Source organism: Helianthus annuus, chromosome 14 (genome assembly GCF_002127325.2).
Source record: "Helianthus annuus cultivar XRQ/B chromosome 14, HanXRQr2.0-SUNRISE, whole genome shotgun sequence".
NCBI lineage: Eukaryota > Viridiplantae > Streptophyta > Magnoliopsida > Asterales > Asteraceae > Helianthus > Helianthus annuus.
In genome coordinates, this window is record NC_035446.2 from 129,239,028 (window position 1) to 129,248,946 (window position 9,919).

The following is a 9,919-nucleotide window of genomic DNA, read 5'->3' on the forward strand; positions in this document are numbered from 1 at the left end:
AAAGTTTGACAAGGACAGCCCTATTTATAGGCTTCCAAAAGAGGAAAGGGTCAGCTGATCGAACAGCATCCCTGATCGAGCAGCTGTCCGATCGAACAGCCTGTTCGATCGGCTAGCCTGTTCGATCAGGTTGCCCTGTTCGATCGGCTTGCCTGGTTTTGAGTGTTTCGCGACGATTTTTGATATTTCGAGTTCGATAGTTGAGGAGTAGAGTAGGATAGAGTTTCTATTCAAATTACTTTTAGTCTCAACTACTATATCTAACATACGAGCATCCTTACAACCATTTCGGGTTCGATTTCCGTTGAGTTTGATTCACCTTCGATTCTTGATTGATTTGATTGATTCACCACACACTTTAACATAAAAGTAAACATGCACAAGTAACACATAAGGCACACACACACGTATAAAAGCATTAAAATCCCCACACTTGAGTTCGATGATTGATTTGATTAGCTTGATTATTGATTGACTAGCTTTATTGCATTGTTACTTCCTATCATTCACAGTCGGTCGTTGATTCACAGTTCGATTATCGGTCGATTAGTTTGATTATACAACACTTACTCCAAATAATATGAAAATCGAAATGAAACTAAAATGAAATTAATCTTTATTAATCTTTAATTCCAATAACAGTCAACACTTGACTTTGACTTTGACTTGTTGGAAAACACGGGGTGTTACATAAATCGTAAAAACGACGCGTTGAAAAAACGACGCGTGAAAAAGCCGGGCGTAAAACGGCGCGTCAAAAAATGAGGCGTGAAAAGGCCGGGCGTAAAAACGTAAAACGTTAAACGTAAAAATCAGTGAATAAATCTGAATTTGAAAATGTTTTAATAAAAAAACTATGTTTAAAAAATAAATATTAAATATAATAATACCAAAAAGTAATAAAAAACAATAAAGACAAAATAGTGTAATTTTACTTAAATACCCTTTTGGATTATAATATTAAAGACATAATAAGACAAAAAATACTTAATATTATTTTTAAATACTTTTAATCTCATCCATCCATCAGTTGATCTAATGGCCAGAAAGTGGTTCCTGCGGTTCTTACAACTGGAGGTGGTTTTCATTTTAGCGATCCCATATATATATATATATATATATATATATATATATATATGGTAGGGTTCCAGCGTGAACCTAATCCCATGCGTGAACTACGTGAACTAATCTGAACCATTGATTTCCTTTTTAGTTGTTAAGGGTATGATTGTAATTATATAAAAAATTAGATTTAAATCATTATTTTAATAATTGAAACAAGTTACATCTTTCCTATTTTAAATTCATTATCCACATTATCTCTTATTTCATTTTTATTTTTTAGATTTCACCACCAGAATTCGGATTATGATTTTTAAGATTCACATAACCTTCATATTTCAACGGGTATACACATGTGTACTTTGATATGAATTGAACAGTACACATGTGTACTCAGCATGGTACATATGTGTAATTAGCTACATAATACATACATATAAACAAAACTTGTAAACCTATTTTATATTAAGCAAATAACAATTTCCATAATGTTTGCCAAACCAAAAAAAAACATACAATTACAAGTTCCAGTTTCGTGAAAACAATAAACGCAACATAATCGGAAAAATAAAAAAGACCATAGTCTTTTACAACTATTCGCCTCGTTGTATGTTGAATCATCCTTATCGACCAAGAAAAACAAACATACGTGAATCATCCTTATCGACCTCATACGTGAATCATCCTTATCGACCTTCCATCTCCACTTTCCTCGTTTACGACGTCTCCTATAATAACACAAAAAACTCAGCAATTAGTACTTTGCATAATTCACAAGTGTACATCAACAACTTTACACATTCAATACACAAAAAAAATATGAGATATCACAAAAACAGACGCTATACACATGTGTACATCGCATTAAAAACATAGCAAAACCAGAATACACATGTGTACAGCTAGGGCTGTTCACGAGCCGAGCCGAACCGAGCGGACCTTTGCTCGTGCTTGGCTCGTTTACAAACCGAACCGAGCGGATCGGCTCATTTAATACCGAGCATCAAATCAAGCGAGCATTTTTCGAGCAGTAAAAATTCCGAGCGAGCGTCGAGCGAAGTTCGAGCGATTTGGACAACCGTGTCGCCCAATTTAAATTTGCTAAGAGAGATAGTGACAATGTTAGGTCTCAAGTTTTTATGTCTTTAAAAACATGCACATTTCATGGCAAAATATTTTTCTTATGAATAACAATGTTGTGGCTGACAAGGCGATGATCATATTGCACGAACAATTACGTTGAGAGCAGGAGACGACCAACTTAGCGTAACGACATGAAACATTGAGGCGATGAACGGACTGTCGTTTATCGGTTTAGGGTTTAACTTTTAGTTTTGATTTCATTTTTTATTGGCGTGGTTGGGCTAGTACATATAGATATAGTTGTAAATTTTTATATAGTTGACCAAAATCTAATAGAATGGTACATATAAAACTATAAATTTAAGTTATATTTAAGTATATATGTATGTGTAAGTTTGTGTATATATATAGGTGTATGTGTGTATATATATGTATAATTTATATTTGTGTATATATATGTGTATATACATGTTTATAGATGTATGTGTATGTGTATATGTATATATATACTAATTAAAATAATAATTCGAGCCGAGCCGAGCCGAGCAGACCTTTGCTTATGCTTGGCTCGTTTACAAACCGAACCGAGCAGAGCGGCTCGTTTACAACCGAGCGTCAAATCGAACGAGCATTTTCCGAGCAATTTCCGAACGAGCGTCGAGCGAGCGATGAGCGGCGAGCGATTTGAACGGCCGTATGTACAGCGCCTTAAAAACAGAGCAAAATCAGAATACACATGTGTACAGCGCCTTAAAACCAGAGCAAAAATTAGAATACACATGTGTACAGCGCCTTAAAACTAGGTAAATAATAACGAGTAAGCTGAGAAGCAAATCACAATAATAATTTTCAAACAAACAATAACAATAATAATTTTCAAACATCAAAAACAATAAAAAATTACAAACTTCATACCTACCTGGTCGGAAATTAGATCTGGACCACCGTTTTATCGCCGGCGATAAACATCAGATTTGGCTTCAATTACGGCGACAAACATCAGATCCGTCGAAAATTAGCCTGATTTCTTCGATTCCAGTGATAAACATCAGATCTGGCTTCGATTCTGGCGATAAAACGGCTGTGAAAAAACATCAGATCTAGACCACCGTTGAAGCCTGATTCGAAGGGATTTATGCTGTTTCGTCGGACGGGATTTATGCACTCATCTGGGAGTTTTTTGGGGTAGAGCAGGGGAAGAGAACGAGGGACGTTGTTTCGCCGGCGTTGCTCTGGTTGCCGGAGAAGAGAACGAGTGAGAGAGCAGGGGTTCTTTGACCACTATAAAAAATCCACTGGCCATTTTTGTCATGAACCCTAGAGCCGCCTAGGAGATAGCAGGCCTCGTCCTCTTCAACAATCAAAGGGTCATCGGCGTTTCTTTCGTTCTCCTCAACTTGCTCTACCCCAAAAAACGAGGGACCCTTTAACGAGAAGTCAACGCCAGCATGGCTGTGGTTGCCGGAGAAGAGAACGAGGGAGAGTGCAGGGGTTTGAAACGATCCGGCGAAGGTGAGAGAAAATTGAATCTTCAATAAAGTTTGAATACTCATTTATGAGACTGAACGTGATTTATGGAATAATTTAAAATATAAATTACAGTTATACCCTTTTTCCTTTAATTAAATGAAAACAATTAACCACATATTTACTATCATGCCCCTCACTTTAATCTAAAGATCATAAAAATTAAGGGCCCAGATTAGTTCACGCAGTTCATGCTGGAGAAAATGTTCACGTTTGAACCTAATCCTATATATATATATCTCCTGCAGTCTGCACCAGCAGTCTTTATAATTGGAGTTGGATGCTAAAAATTAGGAAATTTTTTTATTATTTTACTGAAGGGGTATGGTCCCAGATCTCGTGTTAGCATGACCGCGAGTGACCATTACCCTTATCAAAACCCCCACTAGCTAAAGACCTATCTGTGTCCGTGCGGGCGCGCGCGAACACAGAAGTCGAATCCAATCTGCCCAGTGATGGAAGAGGACTTACCTGGAGTATGAGAACGGTACCGCATCTAGTGTATGCAAATGGTGTACGCATAGCGATGCGGCCTAGCACCGCATCCTGTGAACACTTCTATCAATACAAGGGATCTGGATAACAGCAACAGTCACCACAAGTGGCGATGCGGCCTGGCACCGCATCCCACAGTCTTTGCCAGAAGGACAACGCGGGAACAACGGCAGTTACCGCAGGTAGCGATGCGGCGCGGCACCGCATCCTGCCCACAAGGCAAGTGGGACTGACAGTTAAGAGCAAATGACACCAATGGCAGTCGCCTGTCAGGCCATACGTAAGCGACAGACTGACACTGTAGTAGGACGTGGCTTCACCTCCACAACCGACAAGCCTGACACACCTGCATAAGGGCTGCACGTCGTCAGTCCGTCCTTTCAAATCCTCCTTCACTCCTCGGCTATAAATACCAACCCCAGACCAGGTTTGAGGTATCTCTTCACAACTCTCTCACTACTACTACTATCACACTTTGCTTCCCAAGCAAATTACTGATTCTCACGCCAGAGAGTGGTAACAAGGAGCACCCCCACCCCATCCTCCTTGTTGCGAGTCACGGTTTGTTTCCTTATGCAGGAGATCAACCGGCGGACGATCCAGCCAGCGATCCTCGAGAGGAAGGGATTAACCCTTCTTGACGAGACCAGTGTGTTAACCCTGCCCGATTAACCATTGTTTCATCATTGGCGCCCACCGCTACTCTTAGCACTTTTTTAACCATCCCTCTCCCTCTCAAATGATCATGTCTGATCGTCTAAACAACACTACCGGGGATAACCTAAACCCCGTAAACCCAGGGCCTGTGGGGACCACTCCTCCAGTCCCAAATCCTGGCCACATTGGCACATCAACGCAATGGGGCGCATCCCTTACGTTTGGACACGATCTTTCACAGTACGCGTCTGTGATCCCTCCAGACATGAACCCTCATGTCTGGTATGACCAGCAACAAACTATGCTGGCCGCAGCATACAACAGAGCCTACGCAGATGCACAAGTATCAGTCGATCTTACCCCGGCACCACATACCCCTGCGGGTCGTATTTTACAATACGATTGGAGAGCCCCTGTAACACCCCGTGTTCTCGAAAGCCAAAGTCAAAGTCAAAGTCCAAGTCAACCTTGACTTCTTTGACCGTAATTAGTCGATTTTGTGTTTTATTTGTATTATGTGGAGTAAGTGTTGTCTAATAAAATGATCGAATGTTTAATCAATGCGACCGATTTACGACTGTGAATAATAGGAAGTAAAAATGCGATAAAGTAAATCAATCAACAATCAAGTTAATCAAATCAATCAATCGAACTCGAGGCTTGAACTAAGCGAAACTGGTGTGGAGATGTTTACATGTGTGTGTGCCTCATGTGTTACTTGTGCATGCTACCTTACGTTTTGTGTGGTATTCAATCGAATCAATCGAAACTCGAATCGAAACTCGAAAAGCAATCAAACTCGATCGAAACCGACATCGAAACGTGACTTATAGATGATTGTATGTTAGATATAGTCCCAACTACTGAAAGTAATTTGACTAGGAACTCTATCGTATTCGTATCATCGTCCATCGGAGCCAAAACATCGAAAATCGTCGCGAAATACTCAACGGGGGTCGCGGATCGAACAGGAGGCATCCAGATCGAACAGGCCAGCCGATCGGCTAGCATGTTCCTAGCCGATCGAGCAGCCCATCCGATCGGAGATCCTGGCCGATCGGCTGACACTTTCCTCTTTTGGAGCCTATAAATAGCCCTGTCATTGTCACCCTTACTATTTTTGGAAAGCTCTGACCGAACCAGCCTTCTTCTCCACCTTTCCTCAGATTTCTCTCAACTCCGGTAAGTTTTCACTCTAATTCTTGTACGTTTTTTATCATTACATGATTCTACACCTTTCTATCTTTCAAAACTCGATTTCTAACCGTGAAATCACCAAGATCTAAGTGTTCTTGGGTGATGTCATCATGGTGTTCTTGAAGAACATCAAACTTTGGCCTCATTCAACCATGAATGGCTTAGATCTGACCGATTTCCACATAAACAAACTAAGATTTGTAAGAATCTTAACATTTTTATGAATGATTTCCAACCTTCTTCAAACTTTTACACTCGAAACCTTAAAACCGATAGAAACGGAGCTCGAACGGGCTAACTAATCACTCTAACAGTTAAGAGGTTCAAGATTCGGATTCTATCTACAAGGTTCAACGATTTCGGGTTAAACATCAAACGACCGATCTGAACAGTTCACCGGCCGGACTTTGGTGATTCCTGTCCGAACCGGTGCAACAAGTAAGAACCCACGTTCTATAGTTTAACTCGCCATCAAGTTACCTTAAAAGCATGACAAATAATCAAACAGCCAAGTGTTGGTTGAAAGGCCGACCAGGTCAGAATTGCTGGCCGAACGGCTAGGCAGTTCGAACGAACAGCCCAGTCGATCGAACATACCAGCCGATCGACCGGGCCAGCCGATCGGCTAGCACATGGACTCACACTTTTTCAAACCTTATGAAGTATCCTATTGACGAAGTGATGTTCGATCGAAGACGCTACTCATTTGGTAAACATTACTCTTCGGATCATGAGATACTATGCTTCAACACTTAAACAATTTTACAACTCGTAGTATGGAATGCCAGCCGATCGAACAGGCTGTTCGATCGAGGTGACATTCTGCTGAGAGCCACATCTGAAGTTCCTAACCGATCGGTTAAGCCGGCCGATCGAACAGACCGTTCGATCGATCGACCTGAAAGGTAAGAACACTTTAGTGTCCTCATATACTACAACGAAAACTTCAAAAGTTCAAACCATCATACACAAACACACTAGAGGAAGAAACAATCCACTCGAATGGTCCAGCCGATCGAGCCTACCGGCCGATCGAACAGGACTGTTCAAACAGACATACCAGCCGACCGAACCGCCCGTTCGATCGAACCTACTGTTCGATCGACCAGGCTACTCGATCCCTTCACACTTGTCTGCATTCCCACGTACTCATTGTTGTGCTATCGAACTATTCAGGCTAATCCTACCCTCAGCGCTCCCTTCAATCCATAATCAATCACTGTGAGTATACTCGATCCCTTTTTGCTTTTAGCACTTTTGGGTGTTACATACGTTGCTTATATCAAAACACAATCGATCACACTACTCAAACTATTTGAACGCTAACCAATATGCATGTATTACGTGACTTAATGAATGCTTGTTGATTGTGTTTACACGTGGAATGCTGGCTACCTGCCTTAGCGACGTAGTACTATAGTTTAGACTCAGTACCCGTTCACACGGGGGTTGTTAAGGACAATTACTTGCATGGATTACGGTGGTAATCATGTATTGCGAACCGTCTCGGACGGTCAACCCGCAGTCATTGGTATCGATAGGTCCATGTCGATAATTAACATGCTTCGTTTTCCTCTGTGTACGTGCTGGTTATGCGTAAACTATTCAAACTCTATATGCTATTATCAAACTTGTATGCTCACCTTTACATTATATGTATTGACTTTATTTTAACGTATGTGACAGGTAATTAGGATGCTTATTTGCTAGGAAAGCGAGACTAGAATAAGTTTCTAGAAGCCCCCAACAAATGGTTGTCTGCCAAGAACAAGCGTCTGGGGCATAGTTGTCTGTAGATCTTGTCCTCTGGCAATACAGCCAGAAAGTCAATAGAATAGGGGTCTAGAAGCAGATAAACAATTGATGTATTTATATTTGAAATCTGAGTTGTCGGAACAGAATTACTTGTTTGGGTGTTATCTGTAATAATATATTTGTTTATTCGGGATACGGTATGGGACGTATCTTTAACTGGATTATATAAATAATTGTTATGGAAACTTCTGGACAATCTGTTTCGCTCAGTGTCGCGCCCCGATGATTCCGCCATCGGTTGGGGTGTGACAGCCCCTACACGCCCAGCCTCCCGGAGTAGGCGTGAAGACCGCGGATCCTCTTACTGTGAGGTCCACACAATTGATGAGGATGATTCCTCATATGGGTCTCGTGCCAGAGACCCAGTATATAGCCGCCTGCTCCCTCAAGGCGAAAACAGGCGGCAATCCGCAGCCCACCGCGGCTCCGGCATTCAAAGCCGGCTGGGACCGCAGTCCCATCACGAAGGGTATGGCCGTACCGACTCGGACGACCATACATATTGCGGGGAATCCCACACTACCAGCAGCAGACCGGGAGGACGCAATTATGTTCCCCAACTCAACCCCGCAACACATACCTCCGCGCTGCAAAACTCCCCCAGAGCCAACCCTACAGGCCAAAATCGGCGGCCGAAAACTTCAAGTTTGTCCCGGAGATTGCCCACGCCGATGTCACCACCAATAAATTCCCATTAAACGTTGGGAATACAATGGTTCGTCCGACCCGGACGATCACATGAATATATTCATCGGCGCAGGGGGCAACGGCAGGTGGGACGAGCCCACCTGGTGTCATTTTTTCCCCCAGACTCTCACGGGTCTAGCCAGGGCTTGGTTCGATTCTTTTCCAGTAGGATCACTGGCCTCATTTGAGGACTTACATGCAAAGTTCCTCGCACATTTTTGTCAACAGCGACGTCACGAGCGTGACTCGATGGACGTCATGAACATCTAGCGCGGAGACAACGAATCTCTTGAGTCGTTTGTCGTCTGCTACAACAAAGAATGCCTGGAGATAAGTGGCGTGGCACCCCAGATGGCACGCAACCATTTCATTGTAGCCGTTAAAGACGAACAAATGGTCATAACCATCTCCGGCAAGTAAGGCTTGCCAAAGAAATGGGAAGATGTCATGGCTGCAGTCAAAACATATGCCCAGACCCAGCGGTCCCTTAAACCGCACCTCGCAAAGGCACAGCCCCAAGCGGAAGGCCAGTCCTCCCACCATGAACCTAAGCGCAACAACAAGTGCAACCGAGACACATGGAATCGCGGCAGCGATCCCAAGCCATACGTCTCGCATAACAACCAGCTCGACGCAAGGGCAACAATCAACGACAAACGTGAAAACCGGGCGTCGAAGAAAGAGTCTCGGGACCGCAACTGGACCGAGATTACCCAGTCGCTAAGCGACGTCCTACTCACGGACTCGCAATTGAAGCTTTTCGCGGCCAAATCAGCAAAAGTATCGAAATCTATATGGACGACCTGGTCATCATGAGCATGGAGGAGGATACCATGCTCACCGATATTGAAAGAACATTCCAAACTCTGCGAAGCGTCAATATGAAGCTCAATCCAGGGAAATGCTCGTTTGGAATGGAAGAAGGCAAGTTCCTTGGATTCATCGTGACAAAAGATGGATTCAGGGTAAACCCAGAAAAAGTTCAGGCGATAGAGTGCATGCCATCGCCTTCCACGATGAAAGAAATGCAACGACTAGCCGGCAGGCTAGCCGCACTAAATAGGTTCTTAGCCAATCATGCAGCTAAGTCTTATCCTTTCATCAAAACCCTGCGGAACTGTTTAAAAAAGGAACAATTCCAATGGACCGCAGAGGCCGAAAACGCTTTCCGGGAGATGAAAGAGTGTTTGATACAACTCTCAACTCTAACCGCAACACGCAAGAAAGAACCACTTATCTTATACCTATCTGCCGCAGACAACGCGGTAGGCGCGGTACTCATAGTGGAGTGAGAAGGAGTTCAAACACCCATCTACTATATCAGCAAAATGCTCAACGACCCAGAGACAACATACTCCATCATGGAGAAGTTGGTGCTCGCACTAGTGCACGCGTC